This window comes from Ursus arctos, unplaced genomic scaffold (assembly GCF_023065955.2).
Source record: "Ursus arctos isolate Adak ecotype North America unplaced genomic scaffold, UrsArc2.0 scaffold_2, whole genome shotgun sequence".
Lineage (NCBI taxonomy): Eukaryota > Metazoa > Chordata > Mammalia > Carnivora > Ursidae > Ursus > Ursus arctos.
The window spans coordinates 2,779,814-2,797,655 of record NW_026622874.1 but is presented as its reverse complement, the minus strand read 5'-3'; the positions used below and the strand labels follow the sequence as shown (position 1 = coordinate 2,797,655).

At 44.6% G+C, this 17,842-nt stretch overlaps 1 protein-coding gene across 8 annotated transcripts in view; it reads right to left on the bottom strand.

The window, feature by feature from the left end:
- SDCCAG8 (SHH signaling and ciliogenesis regulator SDCCAG8) overlaps window positions 1-17,842 on the bottom strand; it is a 225,179-nt gene that overhangs the window by 41,361 nt on the left and 165,976 nt on the right. The window lies entirely within an intron of this gene.

Below are 17,842 nucleotides of genomic sequence, written 5' to 3'. Positions count from 1 at the left end.
TGTTCTGGGCAGCAGGACACTGGTGGTGAGCAAGACAGACAAGTTCTCGCCTCGTGGCCCCTACATTCTAGGCAAAAAAAGGAAACAGGGTAAGTATGGAGAACGGTGGGTCAGGAATTCTTCAGTGTCTTGAGGGTCTGACCAAGGATCGGACGTAGAACCTTGCCTGGCATAATGTAGGCACTCAAAAACTAACTGGATCTGCTTCCCAGAAAAGAAATGAATAAACATTAAATTTTGTGTCCATTTTTGGAAGATTCACAGCCCATCTATGGATTTCAGCTTAAGAATTCCGTTGCAGGGGAGCCTGGGTGTCTCAGTCTGTTGGGCATCTGTCTTCGGCTCAGGTCATGGTCCCAGGGCCCTGGGATCGAGCCCCATGTCGTGTTCCGTGCTCAGTGGGGAGTCTGCTTCTTCCTCTCCCTCTGCCCCTCCCCACCCTGCTTGTGTTCTCTCTCTCTCAAATAAATAAAATCTTAAAAGAAAAAAAAAAGAATTTTGTTGCAGAGGGAAGGGAGAAGAGGTCTATGACGGTTGACAAAGCCAGGGGAGGGGAAGGGCCTGCGAACCAGGAGGAAAACATGATGAAAACAGATCCTTATCAGCTAAGATGTAAGTGCTGGGACAAGAAATCAAAAGGGCAAATGGCCAAACAGACGGAGGGAGCTAACCACGCTTGGACAGGCTTCGTCGGGGAAGGTTTCTGAGAGGAGGGAAGAGCCTGACCAGAGCCTTTTCTTCAAATTTTTTTTTACTGTTTACATTTCCTTTTACAAAAGTAACACGTGCTCAGTGCAGAAAACTCAGAAATTCTTGGAAAACGTGAAGTAAACACACCAATAACCCCAATGCTTAGAAACAGCTAATGTAAACTATGACATTGCTGTGTGTGTAATGGGATGGAAAACAATTTATTCACTAGGTGTTTGGAAGAAATAATTTGATAATCTGAGAAGATTCCAGAGGGACTGCTGAAGATCTGTGCTCATTAGCTGGCCTCCTAGGGAAGTTTCTCAAACTCTGGGTCATGAGCCACTAGCAGGTCGTAAAATAAAACTATGGCTTGCAGTCTACAGTAAAGGTAAGTACTGTTTTATTAAACTTTCTTTCACTCTGTGTGTGTGTCTGTGTGTGTGTCTGTGTGTGTGTCTGTGTGTGTGTCTGTGTGTGTGTATGTGTGTGTGTATGTGTGTGTGTATGTGTGTGTACAAGGCTGTAATGTTAACTCTTCCTTTTACTCGGGATCCAGGCTGGTTTGAATGTACATGCATCTGAGGCAAGAGGTGGGGCCGACTCGGATTATTGTCCAGGACAGAGGGGTAAGGAATTAGTGTCCCCAGAATGTGACGAAGCAGAGACTCTGAAAGCGACGGGCAGAGGGGAAGCTGGAGAGAAGACAAAGGTTCCTGAGTGGAGACACAGCCTAGAGAGGACTCTGAAAGAGAGAACCACGTATCACTGGGGATTGTTGCTTCTAAGGGACGTGTGGCGCCAATGCTCATCATCTTCTTTCTTATGATACCCTCTACGGCAGCGTCCATGCTGATCAGCAGTTCTCTGTGCATATGAAGTCTTCTGGAGAAGGCAGAGAGATGCCGAGTTCCATATACGAGTTGGCACAGAGCAAAAATTGAGTCCACATGTGTGGGATATAAAAGCTAGAGTGTGAAGAAGATATTTTGGGTATATATCTGTATCTATTTTTTTGGCAAAAAATGGAATCATATAAGATATACTACTTTAATCCTATTTCCCCTTGGAGATATGGAGATATTTTGAACATCTGTCATGTCAATAAATGCTTTTCTACGAACAAGCGATGCTATTGGCATTTTAGAATTCCATTGTGGGGAATTGACGTAAGCTGTTTATGTAACTGATCTTCTAATGTTGGACATTTTGACTATTGGATTTAATATTTTGATTTGGTTATTTTCAATAACCAATAAGACCACCGCTTAGAGTCATAATTAGTAGGACTGGCCAAAGAGAGGTATCTATACCTATGACGCTATACTGTATTATCTACTTAGGTATCTGTGCTATAAAGGAGGACCCTTTTGCCAGCACCAAGGACAGAGGCAGGTGTATGGTGGGTGTACTGCAGGAAGAAGGGAGCAGCCTGGCTGGGAGGTGAAGGAAGGCTATATATACATTGGTGATGTTGGGACTCTGTAAGTCAGCTACAATCTCTCTTCTGATACAATTTTGACACCCACTTCTTGGGATTTAGAGTCCTTCTTGTAAAAACTACAAATCTAGTTGGAATAGTCATAGAAATATATGTAAATCTGAAAATAAAAATTAGACTTGCTTTAGGGAAAATTTAAGCCAAATGAAAATATGACTAACAATTGTCATTTTAAGTCATTGGCTTAAGTCATAAGGCATTCTGTAGGTTCATTCCCAGAGACATAAAACTGTCACTGGAGGGGTGCCTGGATGGCTCATCAGTTAAGCGTCTGACTTGATTTCAGCTCAGGTTATGACCTCAGGGTCCTGAGATCGAGCCCCATGTCAGGCTCTGAGCTGTGTGTGGCACCTGCTTAGGATTCTCTCTCTCTCCCTCTGCCCCCACACACTTGTGCACACCTGCATGTGCACTCTAATAAAAATTAATTAATTTTTTAAGAAGTCACTGGGATTTAGACCAAAGAAATAGGTACTAACAGTAAAAGTTAGGTGGAAAATTACTTGATTCCTTTCTTCTCTTCACTTCTCAAATCCCATCAACTGCTAGTCAACTTCACCTCCTCAGTGTTTCTCCAACCCATCCTGTACCCTTCCTCTCTACTGCAGGCACCAATCAGCTCCTGTCTGGCTTCCCTGCCCGGCTCCCTGAAATCCACCCTTCAAGTTGCTCCCAGTGTGAGCTACTGGAAATCCAATCTGCTACTGTGCCCTGTTTAACACTCTTCATTGGTTCCCCCGATACCTACAGGACACAGAGACAGGTGGGTCCCTGGCCTAGATCTCCAGCGCATTCCTGTTTCCCACCTTCCCGCACTGCCCTGTTGTTCCTTTTCCAGGTGACATCACTTCTCTCCTCAGGTTTCCTCTCTGCCTGGCATAAGCCTTGCCTCTAAAGTTAAGTTTTGGGGGTGCCTGGGTGGTGCAGTCTGTTAAGTACCCAACTCTTGGTTTCAGCTCAGGTCGTGATCTCAGGGTTGTGAGATCGAGCCCCACATGGAGTTCTGTGCTCAGTGTGAAGTCTGCTTTAGATTTCTCTCTCTCTCCCTCTGCCATCTCCCCTACTCTCTCTCTCTCTAAAATAAATAAATTAACAAATAAAGCTTTAAAAAAAAGTTACGTTTTGGTGTTCCTTCCTCCAAAAAGTCCTCCCACACCTCCCAGGCCGGTTTGTGCCTCTCTTCAGTGACTCCATGCAGATACACGCACATCTCTACCGAAGTCGTTACCACATGGGGTCAGTGGGGCTAGGGTGAGGGCTTTACACCTCTTTCTCCAGAGAACAGAGGTCAGTGACTGTTTAATTTCTCTTGTAGATCTCCATGGCCTCCAGTTCCTATCATGTAACAGGTACTCACTTTCCTTTGTCTGGTTTTTGTTGCCATTGTTATTGTTGCTTTGGATGGACCAAACCATATTATAGCGTAAAGGGTCGAAAAACTGCTAATAAAGCCAGGTGAGTTCAAATCCTAGCGGACCAGTGGAAAGAAATGGGGGCACATATGGAATCAGTATATGGTAATACTAACCCTTAACTAACAGCTTTTAAATGAAAACAACTTCGGTTCCTAGAGAATTCCTCATTAATTCAACAGAGTTCTTAGAGTATACCCTGGGACCTCGGAGATTGGGAACACGTGGTTCACCCTGAAGACTTCACAGTCTGATAACAGCAAAGGACGTACAATGCCATGAATGCAGTGCTCCCAGTGCTGGAAAACAGAAGCCTTGGGAACAAGAGGCAGTGACTCAGACAGAGGATTAAGCCACATGGCCCCCACTGAGAGCTCAGATTTTTGGTTAGCCCCACCCTACCCAACCCTGCAAATCCTGCTCTGACAGCAGTTCTCACGTGAGGTATCTGGAGACAGGCCCAAACACATTTTGCAGCCTTTCCTTGGGGTCATTTGCTCTCCATGCTCAAGAGGGGGAGATCTGGAACCAAGATGGGAGCGTGGACCCCGTGGGGGAGGGCCCTGCTTGAGCTGCTCACCCGCACTTGCTCAAACCTTCCTGTTCTGGCAAAAAGCCCAAGGAGCCCAGGAATCTCCGACCTGGCCAGGCCCTGCAGGAGATAACCCTGCAGCTGAACACGGTGGCATCATTCAAAAGAAGAAATATGAATGCAGTGCTTACGGCCGTATGTTCTAAGGGCCATGTGGAAAAACGGGAACACTTCCAGACACAGGTCACAAAAAAGATTATTTTAAAGTGGGAGACATAACAGAAGTTAAGTATATTTGGTTGGAGCAAGAAACGATGATCTCTTTCCAAGGATCATCTTCCAAGGGCTGTTCTGCCTGGCCACGGAAAACAAGAAAAATGTTCCCCTGCCTCAATTCTATATCATGTCCTTGGCCTGTGATACAGAAATCACAAACATTATGTAAAATGTCAAATTTGGCTGATTAAAAAAAAAAAAACCCTCACCAGATTTGCAAGTTAACAATCAGTCTTTAATACATCAGGCCACTGGGGAAACTGAAAGCTTGGAAAATATATAACTCATTCCAAATGACTGCCATAAAATTTGTCAAGTTGAAGGCATTTACGTAACCGCTAGCAGCACTAACAAGCAGGTCCATTAACCATGACCTACACACCTTAAGGACCAACTAATAACGCAATGAGGAGTCAGGTGGGCTGAAGAGAGTGAGGGAGCCCTTCTAGTTTCAGTGAAACCAAAGCATATTTAATGGTTGTGATTAATAGTTATCGCGTGCTCACTGGGTACACATCATTACACGATAAAAATCTAGATCTGTGTTACTTAATGATAGTAATTAGACACACGTATATTGAAGAATTTTTCCAAGCATGAGGTTATAGATAAGAGGTTACGGAATATTTTTTTTAGAAGTTGCACATATACATCAATCTCTGCTTTTTGGCTCATTATTTTTTTTCCCCTTCTACAGTTTTGGCAGACTGAAAAAGGTGCGCTTGAAGATACAAACCATCACAAATTCACGGAGTAGGTGTCACCTAAGTGCCTGGCACTGGGCTACGTGCTTGAGACACAAAAGCGACTGGGATATGGGTCCTGCTCTCAAGGAACACAGCGTCTAATAAGTCGGACGTTCAAAGAATAATTATGACTTCCTGGGCCCTCGAGCGAAGTGTGGTTTGAACAAAGTGTCAAGGAATGCAGACCGCGGGTTGAGGAAGGCCTCCCTGAGGAGATGACGGCCGACCTGACTCTTGAGAAACAAGGTCTCGAGAAGGAAAAGGTAGCCCAGATTTCAGGCCACATGGGCAAACACCTCCAGCGTGTGTGCTCGCCAAGCCCGTGGTTCATTCTGAAATTACCCGCGTGTACATATAAACACTGAATGTGCAAATTAATAATGACAAGAACACCATCTTCTTTCTGTAGATACTCAGAAGTGATTCTAGATCGCCAAGATGAAGGAAGAACAGAAACCAAAAATCCCTTTGGAGAGCCTGTGAACTGAGAGAAAAACATGCTTATTCTCCTTGCTCACCCAGAGCCACCTGGGCGGCCATGGAGACACCCCAAGCCCTCCTGTCAAGGAGGACCTGTTTCTCACAAAATCCCTTGCATGACACAGTCTCAGGTGCCTGGAGTCACCGCAGCTCAGAGCTCAGGGGCAGCTGACAGACCTGCTGCTGGGCAGGGCCGTGCGGGCCATGGCCGTGAGCTCTCCTGCCTGTGCGTTAGAGCGCGCGGCCCTGGCCGCCACACCGCGCTGTAGGGCATGAACGAACTACAGTGACAGTACAGACCAGGGCTGGGCCAGCGCGGGGAAGGGATGAAGGATGATCACGGAGCCACGAGAAACCATGCGGTCCTGTAGGAGGTGCCACAGGGTCACTTCCACGCCTAGACACGTGACCTGTCTCCAAACCCAGCCCTACGGGGCAGCTTGTAACCCTTCAGGCCGTGTCCTTATACCCTTAGCTGTAAAGTGTCCATTTTTACCAGTGTTCTTCTTCATATTATTATGTCAGCAAAAGCCCTCTTAAACTTTACTAAGGATCGATCATTCCTAAGATGTATCCGGGTCTTTCACACGCTAACGTGTGCTTTGCCTCTGCAGACGGGGGCAGGTTTACGCACTACGCCCCAAAGTAAATCCTGCATTGCCTTTTTCAAAGACCATTTTGTGGAACTGATTGTTCATAAAATACAGATGGAAAAATGCTGCCCGGCCCCTTTGGGCCACAACAGATGTAGCAAGGGAGTGAAGAAGCAGCTATATTGCATTATTTTGTGTGTGTGTGTGAAGGGGTTGTGTGCTCTAATCATCATCTTGGCAAATACTATGACCTAATTAAGAAAGGAATATGGATGGATGCTTGGACCAAAAAAAAAAAAAAAAAAAAGATAAAAAGAGAAGTGGAAAGATCACATTCCCCTGATTGAGACAGAGGTTAGTTCATTACCTATTGATTTCTTCATTCGTTATCATTCTAGGAATGGGACTTAATGCATTCATAGTACCCTTTAAGAAGCAGGCATGGGTTCTAAATCCAAGACTTTATCTCAACCCATTTGGAAACCATTTGCATTTTCAGCAGCCCGATCTCCTAAGAAAGCACTCCTTCTAGGACTTCAAGCAAGGAAGAGATCAGCTCCCTGAAGAAAGCAGGGCTGCAGCCTACCCCCTACATCCCCAGCTGAGGAGCAGATCACTCACCAATCTGTACACGAGTGGCGAATCTCTAGGCTGGACAGTACCCATTGCTTTAAAGTTCGCCTGGTGTAAGAACGTTCCACTGGCCCAGCTTCCGGGTGGTGCGAGGCTGCTCTTATTAATCAGGGGAGGAGCGAGCCAAAAGGGAGCAGAGAAAGCTCCCTTTCTTCTGCCTCCAGGTTGACTGCCTCCTCCCTCTCCGGAGCAAAGGGACAACGTGTGCACGGGGAGTGCCCTGTGGAGTCATCTTCTGAAACAAGTTCCTATTTTGCAAATTTTCACTTGTCTGACTCTAGTGGTTCCCTCCAAAGTAGAGCGGAAGCTCTCTGAAGTGATGGCCACTTAGCCTGGTCCTCTAATGAACCAACGCTTTCCTCTGGTCTCCAGTAAAGGTACTGAATGAAGAACAGGGCAACTCAGTACTTACGGCCGCTGACCGCTAATCCCCAGCATTCCCAAGCCTGGTTCTACAGCGTACGCAAGCGGAACTTCACGTTTGGTGAACTCAGAAATGTGATTGTTAAAAAAAGAGTTTGCTGATTCAATGAAAACAAAGTGGAATGATTTAGAAAGAATCAACGAAGCAGAGGGTTGTTTTTTGTTTCTTGTTTTTAAAGTCTGTCAAAGTAAGTGTGCGTGAGATAATCATAAAAGACTTGGCAGGAGAGGGTCACTGAAACAGCAGATTCTGTGGGGTGGCTGCTGCCCAGGTGTCTTATGTCCCGGCTGGTTTAGAGAAACCAAAATGGGATACGTCAAAAGATGCAACTTTGGTGTGGTATACCCAGAAAAAGAGACGTAGCACTCCAAATCGGGTGATCCATACACAAAGAAAACGTCTCAGCCCAACATAGAGATCACTTGTTATGATTCCTGACCTTTCAATGACCCATTCAACTTCCAGTCTCGAGCTTTCTAGATCAGCCGGCTTTGCTAAACACCTGTATACCTGCACGTACTACTTTCCTTCTGATGATCGGTTCTAGCCCAGCTCCCTCCTTCTGGAAACACATCAACTATCCACTGAGTTCAGGAGAACACATGAGAGCAGCAGTCAGAAATCACAGACTGTAGTCAATCCCAGAACCTTCCGTCTTCGGGCCTGTTTCCTTACCTAGAAAGTGTCTGCTGGGGGGCGGGAAGGAGGGTAGAGGGAGACGCTAAGTCAAGGGGTCACACTAATCTTTCGGGTGTCTCTGCTTCTTTAAAATGCCTTTCTGTGTAGTTCAGCTCATAGAAGACATGCGGCATTCCCGAAAACATTCAGGCACCTTTATTTAGAATATAAAATAAAAATATTTGGAAAAAAATATATAATTCATTGTGAATGTCAAGAATAAGTAAATGTATTTGAGAAAGGTAATATTATTTAGAAATTTTTACTACAGAGAATAAAACGTGAAGTGATAGATATTCCTCTAATAAAGAAATACAAGTTAGATACATCAGCTTATCATATGTGCGCACGCACGTGTGTGCATATTTATATAATGATTCAAATACGGTTTAAGTTTCCCACATAAAATTGATCATTTGTATCCTTAGGACTTGAGGATGGGAGAAAAGCCTGAGATGCCACATCTCCAATGTCCATGCTTCCTATAATAAACTTCTGGAAGAAGCTATACTTCCTAATTTACAGTTCCAAAGCGGACTGCAAAACTTTAGTTCTGCGAATAGCATGTAATATAGCATTGTTTAAATGTTTTCCAGGACTGATTTTACGTTTACAAGGGTGAAACAACAAACAAGTTCCGGCTGGAGAAGATGAAGTGGAAGACACAAACGCCACCTTCGTTAAAGTCAGAGCTCTGCAGCAGGCTGCCGAGAAAAAGTACACCCAAGAGTCAAGTGAAGTCACAACTGGCTTTCTTTAACAGCAACGAGGCTTGCCAAAAACCCGTGCTTGCAGGTAAGATGAGAATTATTAGAGAGCACTAATACTGTTTTGATATTTCTTTCATTTTCATTAGAATGGTACCTGAGTTACTCTTTGTGCCACAAAAGTTAGACACAAAAACTCGACTGCTATGCAAAGCCAGGAGATTTACGTGGCGCACACACCATCTTGCACGATGACCGTTGGCCACCTGTGCGTGGGCAAAGTCACTGTGGTATTCAGTTTATATGCTGCCTTAGCGTCTCTACCAATTTCAGGTTTTCTTTTATGATTCAGCTATTCCAAGAGTCTGAAAATATTTCATTAAAAATTAATGTGTTATCCACACAAATGGCAAATATTGAAAAATGGGAATATAAATACAAACTAATAAAAATAGTAAGTCTACTAATACTGAAGAGGAAGGAAGACAGGAGGGGGAGGCGAGCATGTGAAAGGGAGAGAGATTTTAAACATCCGGTTTCTATTCTGGACCATTTATAGAAACAGACAGACACAGCACGCGGAAGCCAAATATATTCCCGGGCTCCAACAGGATTTGTTTTCTCTCTTGTCATTATTTGTACTATATGCTTCCTAATACTGTTTCTCCCGTGCTCTAGATTTCCTGACCGACCAGAGCGGTCTTACTCAGAGCCTGCACACGGGACAGCCGCAGAGGGCTGGGCTCGCTCCCCGCGCCTGGCTCCTGGTGAGCAGACTCCCTGCCATCTGTGGCTCTCCCAGGAACCCCTCAGCACGAAGGCTCAGGGCCCCCGCAACTGCATCCCCCCATCCCGGTCCCATGCATCCTTCCCAAATCCCTCCGAATGACTTTCTGAGCCTGAGCGCACGACCCCGGGTCTCTTGCGCAGAGGTAGAGACCGATGCCCGGTGCCTACCTCATTAAGGCACAGGCACGAATGTAACACACTCACTCACCCTGCTTCGTCTTTGTTTGCTCTTTTTATAAGAGTGATTTCACGTCAGACAGCGAGCAAGGACCTACCTTATTCTATCTCAGCCCCCGCAATTTAAATGCCATTGAGAGAAAGTCACATTGCTTATTAAACATGCAGCCACGGACACACACTTGTCCCTACATCAAAATAACACACAATAGGGTTCTCCTACACCAAAGATAATGAGGGGACTATTTTGAAAATATGAAAGATTTGTTTATGCAGACAAGAAAAACATCCCTTTGCATCAAAATAAGTGTCCCTCTTTATTGCACACTCATTATTTTCTATAGAATTTAAATTGTACATGAAAGTATAATTGTGCCTTGTTTAATGTAAATTGATTGTCTCAATTATTGGGAAAGGATTTGAATTTTAATGGACTATTTTGCTGGCGATGTGCCAGGCAAATCAGCAACAACTCTCATAGCTCTAACTGTGGAGGTACACAGCCGAGCCGTTAGATGAACCAGGAAAGACGGTGGGTTCCGGAATCGATCCGCAAGTGGTCCGGAAGGGTTAGTAAGCTTTTCCCCACGCACAAGAAACCAGCCGTTAACGTTCGACGTTGAAAGAGTCCATGACAGTGAGCCTGTAATTTGGTTTCTCACTCTGAAAAAATGGTAAGATCCACCTATGAGTAAAAAGGACTTTCGTGGCTACACTTTTTCCCCCTTACCTTCTTTCTTTCCACAAATTAGGTTATCTGTGAAAATCAGGGCTTTTCCCTGATGGTAGAACTGACATAACACCCAGTAGCCCCGTGTCACCCAGGCACTAAGACACACTTGCCGGCAACGCTTGAGTACCTGAGGGCAGCCACCCCGGGCAGCTGGCTGCAGACACGTCCCAGCAGAATGCCACCGTGGCTACGGCCTGACATATCGCCTTTTTTTTTTTTTTTAATAAGTCCAGTGTCTATGAAGTCAAGCAAATCTCCTCCACACTTACAATCATGGGCGTGAGCAGACCTCAGCCGTTTGGCCACCCAGATGCTTGCAAGGTTGTTACAGTTAAATTACAACCAGCGATGCCCGAGGTAGAGACGCACATCTGCCCCCAAACCGCCAGCCTCCCCCGACCTTCTCCTCAAAGCCTCAGCCTCTAGAAGGCGTAAAAATCACCTCTGGTCAGAGTACGATGAACTACGCAGCCGCATTCAGACCTCAGCTAGAAACCATCAGGAATTTACTTGAACTGCCATCTGAGGTATTCTGGGCACTGAAAATATGAAGTTTTAATCATTTCACTGTTGAGAGAGCCTCTTTTTGCAATGGAAAACTGGCAGTATTAATCTAGACGTACAGACAGATGTTATGTGCAGGGTAGAGATTAAGATTGGGGCCAGTTTTCCATTGTAAAAAGAGGCTCTCTCAACAGTCGTTAACCTTTCCGGAATGAATGTCTCCGACACTCAGGAATCAAGCGGAATACAAGGCATTTCTCTTCATAACCGAGTCCAGAAAGAGCAATAAGTTATGGCCAACTACAGTTTTGACTGACTTCTCCCTAAAAGCTGATTTGGCTTCTAAAAAGCAACCTCATTAACATAGTTCACGGTTTACATGTCCTGTAACTTTTCTTTTTTTATGAACATAGAGTTTCCTGGCAACTGGATGTCTGATTAAAATTCCACGTTTCAGACTATGGACTATGAGAAACAAACTGAGGGCCTCAGAGGGGAGGGGGGCGGGGGAATGGGATAGACCGGTGATGGGTAGTAAGGAGGGCACGTATTGCATGGTGCACTGGGTGTTATACGCAACTAATGAATCATCGAACTTTACATCGGAGACCAGGGATGTACTGTATGGTGACTAACATAATGTAATAAAAAATCATTTAAAAAAAAAATTCCACGCTTCAGGCGCGTCTGGGTGGCTCAGTTAGTTAAGCATCTGACTCTTGATCATGAGTTCAAGCCCCACGTTGGGCTCTGTGGAGGGCGTGGAGCCTACTTTTAAAAAAATTCCATGATTCATATTTAGTAAGTCTCCAATTTTGGATAGTACACCCCAACAGGATGAATTTTAAAACAATGCCACACCCAAGGCACACCATTTCACTGTAGGAGTATGAAATCTGGCCACAAGCGGGTGTCTAGAAATACAAAGCTTAAGCAAAGCAACAGAACCATCACGGCAGAGAGGCGAAATAATGTGAAGGTGAGGGGAGAACCAGACCAAGAAGGGGAAGGAGGCAAAGCGGCAGGTGAGTAGTGGAAAGCAGTCTCAGGTTTGGCATCTTTGATACCAATCCCTCCCCCAGCCCCACACTTGCCGGGCCTGGCTGAGCCTCACTTAGCAGCCAGAGCCAGTAATCCATCAGCTAGAGGACTTTGGCTTTCTCCTTTGTCTAGCATTTAAACATTCAAATTTGCATATAGTGGGAAAGAGTGACTCAAAAGTCACTTTAAGGCTGCTTTTCTGAATTTCTATAAAATGCCTTTAAAATAACCTGCTCTTTTGGGGCACCTGGGTGGCTCAGTTGGGGAAGCGGCTACCTTCAGCTCAGGTCATGATCCCCGGGGATCCTGGGATAGGATCGAGTCAGCTTCTCCCTCTGCCCTTTCCCCAGCTCGTGCTCTCTCTCTCTCTTTCTCTCTCTCAAGTAAATAAACAAATAAATCTTTAAAATACCTGCTCTTTAAACTGTTACATGCTTTTCATGGATGATAAGGAGAAAATGGCTCTGCTCATGTTCACACACACACACACACACACACACACACACACGTATTTCAAGGACGGCAGCAATTTTTTAAACCAATTAGTTTCTAGAAAACGAAAGCCCAGAAAATATCACTGTATATTATCAGGATATCATCCCCAAACCACTCTCTTTAATCTGTTAAATTGCCACGGCCAGCAGTCTGCATGTTATCCGTGGTGAGAACAATGCATCAAACTGCTTTCTCCCTCCCCCCAGCCATGTACAAGTTCAACGAAACAGAAGAAAACACTTTAAAAGATCTAAAGGCATTGTTCCTGGTGGAATCACCTCGGAAGTTATTTTGCTCAAAATTGCCAAAGAAATGCTAAAAACAACATGGAATTCCACAAAGGGGTCCATTCATTGTGTTCCACTGATTCTAGATTTCTGTCTTTTGTGCCACGTCAGAGAGCACAAAGGCGTCATGCCCGAAGGGCTTCACACGAGGCTTGGCTGCACGAGTCCCACCTGCCAGGAGGAGCCCCCGAGCTGCTTGGCGGGCTCTCCAACCCCCACACTGAACTGCCCTCCCCAAGTCAGCGGAAAAGGTCTGCCTCTGAACAACACCCCACAGAAGCAGCCTAAAGCGGAGTATTTCCCGAGAAGTGAGGTCTGGCCATCCTACCAGGGAGACCTGCTATTTTGTGTTTTTCTTCTCCCTTGATTTACTTTTCACTGAATGATGATACACTATTTCATTTGAATTGCAAAATAAGACCCAGGAATGAATTATTTTATTTAATGAAAACATATATCGCTGCAGCGGACTCGAAGCTCCTTTTGGTCTCCCAACAGCCCGAGGAGGTGGGAACCTTTCTTCCCTCCTGTTGTGGGTCAGGAGGCTGAGTCACTGAGAGAGGAGTGCCTTGCCCGGGAGAGGAGTGACAGCCGGTTCAGCGCTGGGGCCGGGATTAGAACCTGCGCAGAAGGCTTCAGAAACTGTATGTTCTTAACCACTCTGCACCATATGCTGTATCAGTAATTAAAAAATCTTTTCAAAAGCTCATTTAGTCTGGCTGTAACCAGTAGCGGGTGGGGGGGTCTCTAAGGCACATTAGCCCAAAGAGCCCCTAGCAGAGAATCTGACGCTTAGATGCCACGCTGTCACTCTCGAGTTTGGAACGGGAAAATCTGCTGGGGAGCTTCGGAGCTCGGGACTCTGGGGGTCCTGGAGTCCAGGCCCAGCTCGGATGCCGGCCGGCTGGGGACCCTTGGGGAGACACTGTGGTGTACCCGGTGAAGGTGTGGGCTCTGGCATTCCCCAGACTGGCCCTGCCAACATGTATCAGCTCAGTGAAAATGGTGACCCTGGGAAGTCACAGAACCTCTTGGAGCCCGTTTGCCCCTCTAAAAAACAGAAGACAAGAATACTATCTTAATAGTACTGATCTAACAGTCAAATTCCACAGGGCCTCTCTGCTGCAGATTCTTTAGTTATAAAACTGCAGTCTTGTGTCAGAGATCACCAAGTCTCAGCTCCCTAACCAACACTGTGATTCCATGATGACATGATGGCAAGACAGCCAACCGCGTAATAACGCTATACTATATTTATATAGTGCAGTTCCCCCCACCCACCAATGTTTATACCTAAGATCTGATTTGATCCTCATCACTATTCTGCGTGGTCCTTAATCCCCATTCCATGGATAAGGAAGTCGAGCCTGAAAGAGTTTATGTGGCCTGTCCAAAATCCCATGTTGGCAGGTAACCTCAACCATGAGCTTCTGCTCCCTAGCTAGTGTTCTCTCCTTACTATAATTTGTTGTTTCCACAGAAGACATGACGCCTTTCGGCAATAAGCTTACAAATTACCGGAGAAAGTGAAAGACTGTGAAAGACAGAAATCAATACTGACTCAGGTTTGCCACCTGAGTCCCACTGCCCACACCTCAAGTCAGGGGCTTCTCCTGCCACTTGGAGCCAAATGCCATGCCCAGCTCTAGAATTCAGGACTCAGCTTCTGAAGCAGCTACTAAAAGCACTGGTTAATAAGTCTAGAGGGCAGGTGAATTGTCTTCCATGGGGAAAATTCTGGAACCTGGGCACATAAAATCCCCTCTCTTTTCTTCCTGCCAATGGGCCATTTGGAGGCAGTTTCGTTGTCACAGGCTTATCCAGAAATATCTCTGTGGTTATGTCTTATCATGAAACTGCAGTATGATAACACACCTGTCCTACATTGTTCTCCATTCTTCCAAGCCTCACCTTCCTTTCTCCCGCTCTCGCTGCCCTGGGACGGCAGCCAAAACAAACATTCACCCTTAATTCTTACCCAGGTTCTAAAACAATGGAAATGAAGTGTTTGGCCAAATCTTCACAAATATCACCCACTTGGGTAGTTAACATATCTAAAGACGGACAGAGAAAGATACACACCAGAGGAATAAGTCATAGAAACGGAAGTAGTCTGATAATGCAAAGAATTGACTAGTGAAAGGAATCAATGAGCTCAGCACCTAGAAACAAGCTACCACATAAAAGATGGGAAATGCCGAGAAGAAAGTGATCAGGTGTCCACTCTGACTGAGCAAGCAGGAGGTAGACATCACCATGTTTAAAAGGTTAACATCACAGAACTGTCTCTCCCTCCTGAAAAGCCTTCAAAGGCTACCCTCTCACAGTGCTCAGAATAAACTCCAGACTTAGGTTTTACATGATTCAAGAGAAGGACTCTTCTAGACCTAACTGCTGAGGGTTCTATTTCCTCTTAGGATGTAGGGAGCCACAAATGAATACAACTCTTACCCTAACAAGCAGAAAGAAGTTAAACAATCAACAAAACCATAATTTTTCTTGAGCCAATCAGAGCTGAGGTTGCAAGATAACCAGATAAAGGTCCTGGGGGAAGGTGAGAAGCAAAAGCTCTCTTCCCCTTGGAAGATGGGTGGAAACTTTGTGCACCTGGCCCAAGGAATAGATACATTTTTACTGAGGGAGGAGTAGAAGTAAAATCCATCAGTGGTGTGATGGCAGAAGTCTGAAATGCAGCTCTCTTGGGGCAAAGAGGTCCTGTCTCATGATGTCTGCCAATTTCTCTGATGTGAATACTTCTGCCACGGTCAATTTAAAACTGCCAACATGATGTCGAATGCCCCATACATTTCCAAAAATTTAATAAATCATCTCCAGCATACAATGTATCTGACCCTGAGGAAGCAGTAGGAGGTCCCATCCCCATCCCCATCCCCAGCCAAGATGACAGTCAAACAAACAAACAAAAAAGCATCAGAACTAAAGAATACATTTGATGGGCCTCAAACTCAACAGAGGAGGGAAATCATTAAGTTTGAAGATTGACCAGTAGAAAGGATCCAAGGTGAACTACAAAGAAAAGAGAAAGGAGTTAGGGTGCGAGGGGAGTGCCTGGAACAGTGCACTGAAGAGTTGTGGGACAACCTCAGATGATCTAACCAATGTGTAAGTGGGGGCCCAGAAGGAGGAGAGATAGGAAATGAACAGGAAGATCTGACCCATGCCTACCACCCCCACCTCATCTATGATTTTAAAGCCATGGTGTCATTCTTGAAGAGACCATGTTCTCCTTGACCTCTGGGACCTTTAAACATGTACTTCTTTCTCTCTGCAAAGATCACTTCTACGTCTTGTCGGGATTCAGTTAGGAATGATTTCTCTAAGGAACAGTACCCTGTCCCTCCAAATCTGGGTAAGGTGCCAGTCTGATGCGCTCCTGAGCACCCTGGGTGAATCAGACCAGAGCAGATTATTCAACTGTGATCACATGTGCTTCCCTTGTGGGTCTGGAAGCTCCTTAAGGGTAGAGATCATGGCCTTTTGCTTTTGTATGCTCATTGCGTAATAAATGTTAATCATTACAAGGATTTATTAATAAGCTAGAAGATACCACACAGAGCTCAAGCCAGGCAACCTACTATAGGTTTTCACATTTAACATGCAATGTTTTAAAATTATAGTTTACAGCACAGCAACAAACATGACTGCAGAAATGAAAAACAAATCCTATTTAACTTAAAAGCGCTAAATTAAATTTTAAATCATAAGGGTTAACATAATGAAAATGCTAATCAGAAGTTCTCAATCTACCTAAACAATAAAACCAGAGAGTAAAATTTGACTTTAAAGAGTGAACTCATTCAGAGTGGTTTACAATGGATTTCTGGAAGAAACGTTTAGGGATTTTAAGCATGGAAATATACTTTCTGTCCTCTAATGTAAGAACAGAAATCTGCCTGCCCTTTTTAGCAAAAGCTCTGTCCAAGGAGTGTTCAGTGCTCATCATCTCTAGTGGTTCTTCATAAAATTTGAACATACGTTTGGTACTTATTTTTAACTGAATATTTTTTTATTATTCAGACTTGATTGTGGAAAAATAAAAAATAATAAACATTATAAGAATATTAAGACTGGCTGGTAAGAGTTGGTTTGCTGAAATATTTGTCTCCAAACAGGCGTTAGCTATTTCCTACTACGTTATGTTCTTAAGGGTTTTTTCTTTTTGAATTTTTAAATATTGTACCAACTTTCCTCCCAGAACTGGAAGTTAAAAACTGTTTGATTGATTGTCCGTGCTCTTCGCTCTCAACTATGCTGAAAACATGACGTTCTTAACCAAGTAGGTAAATGTATCCCTCTTGAAATTTTATTTGGGGCTCGTATTAAAAACTTGCACCACTGAATAGAGGACATATACCCATAAACACATATGCATTCACATACTCACAGACGCTTAGATTACTTTAGGCCCTTCCCAAGGATGATCCAAAGTGTTGTCCCATAAATCAGCTCTAGAAAATTCAGAAGGGGTGTTCCCACAGAAATAACGTGATGTAAACACAGCGTTTTGTTTCGCAGACTAGCTCACGAGAGCCCATTTAACCCATAATGTTAATAAACCACCTTCTAGATCGTTAGCCTCTGAAGTGTCCATTGTACGTGAATGGGCTGATAAGTATGTTGAATGAAGGATACTGAGTGAATAATAGTGTGAAACGTTTGTCGAGCATGAAGTCTGTACCAGGCGCTGCTTTCCAAAGAGTTTTCGTGAATTATTTTAGGCAATTGTCACATCCCTCTAAGGTTGCATTTTGCAGAGAGAGAAAGGGAGGAAGTGATGATGAGGAAATATAAGATTTAAGGAATTTGCTCATGACCACATGGCTAGGAAGTGGTAAACTAGGAAAACCCAGAGAGCCAGGTTCTAGGGTACACGCTCCTAACGACGATACATGGTCTCTTTACTGAAGTTCCCGGTCTTACTAGCAGAGAACTAGAACCTGAATGCAGCTTACAACCTAAGGGCAGGGATGTCTGTCTGCTCGTCCAGTGATTTATCCAAAGCACATCGACACTACGTAATAGGCACTCAATAAATACTTTATGAATAAGTGAAAAGCAAGCTTCTTCCTTTTCTTGGATATTGGGACTGTTCTAGAAAAAAGTGTGAATTATATTAAAATGTC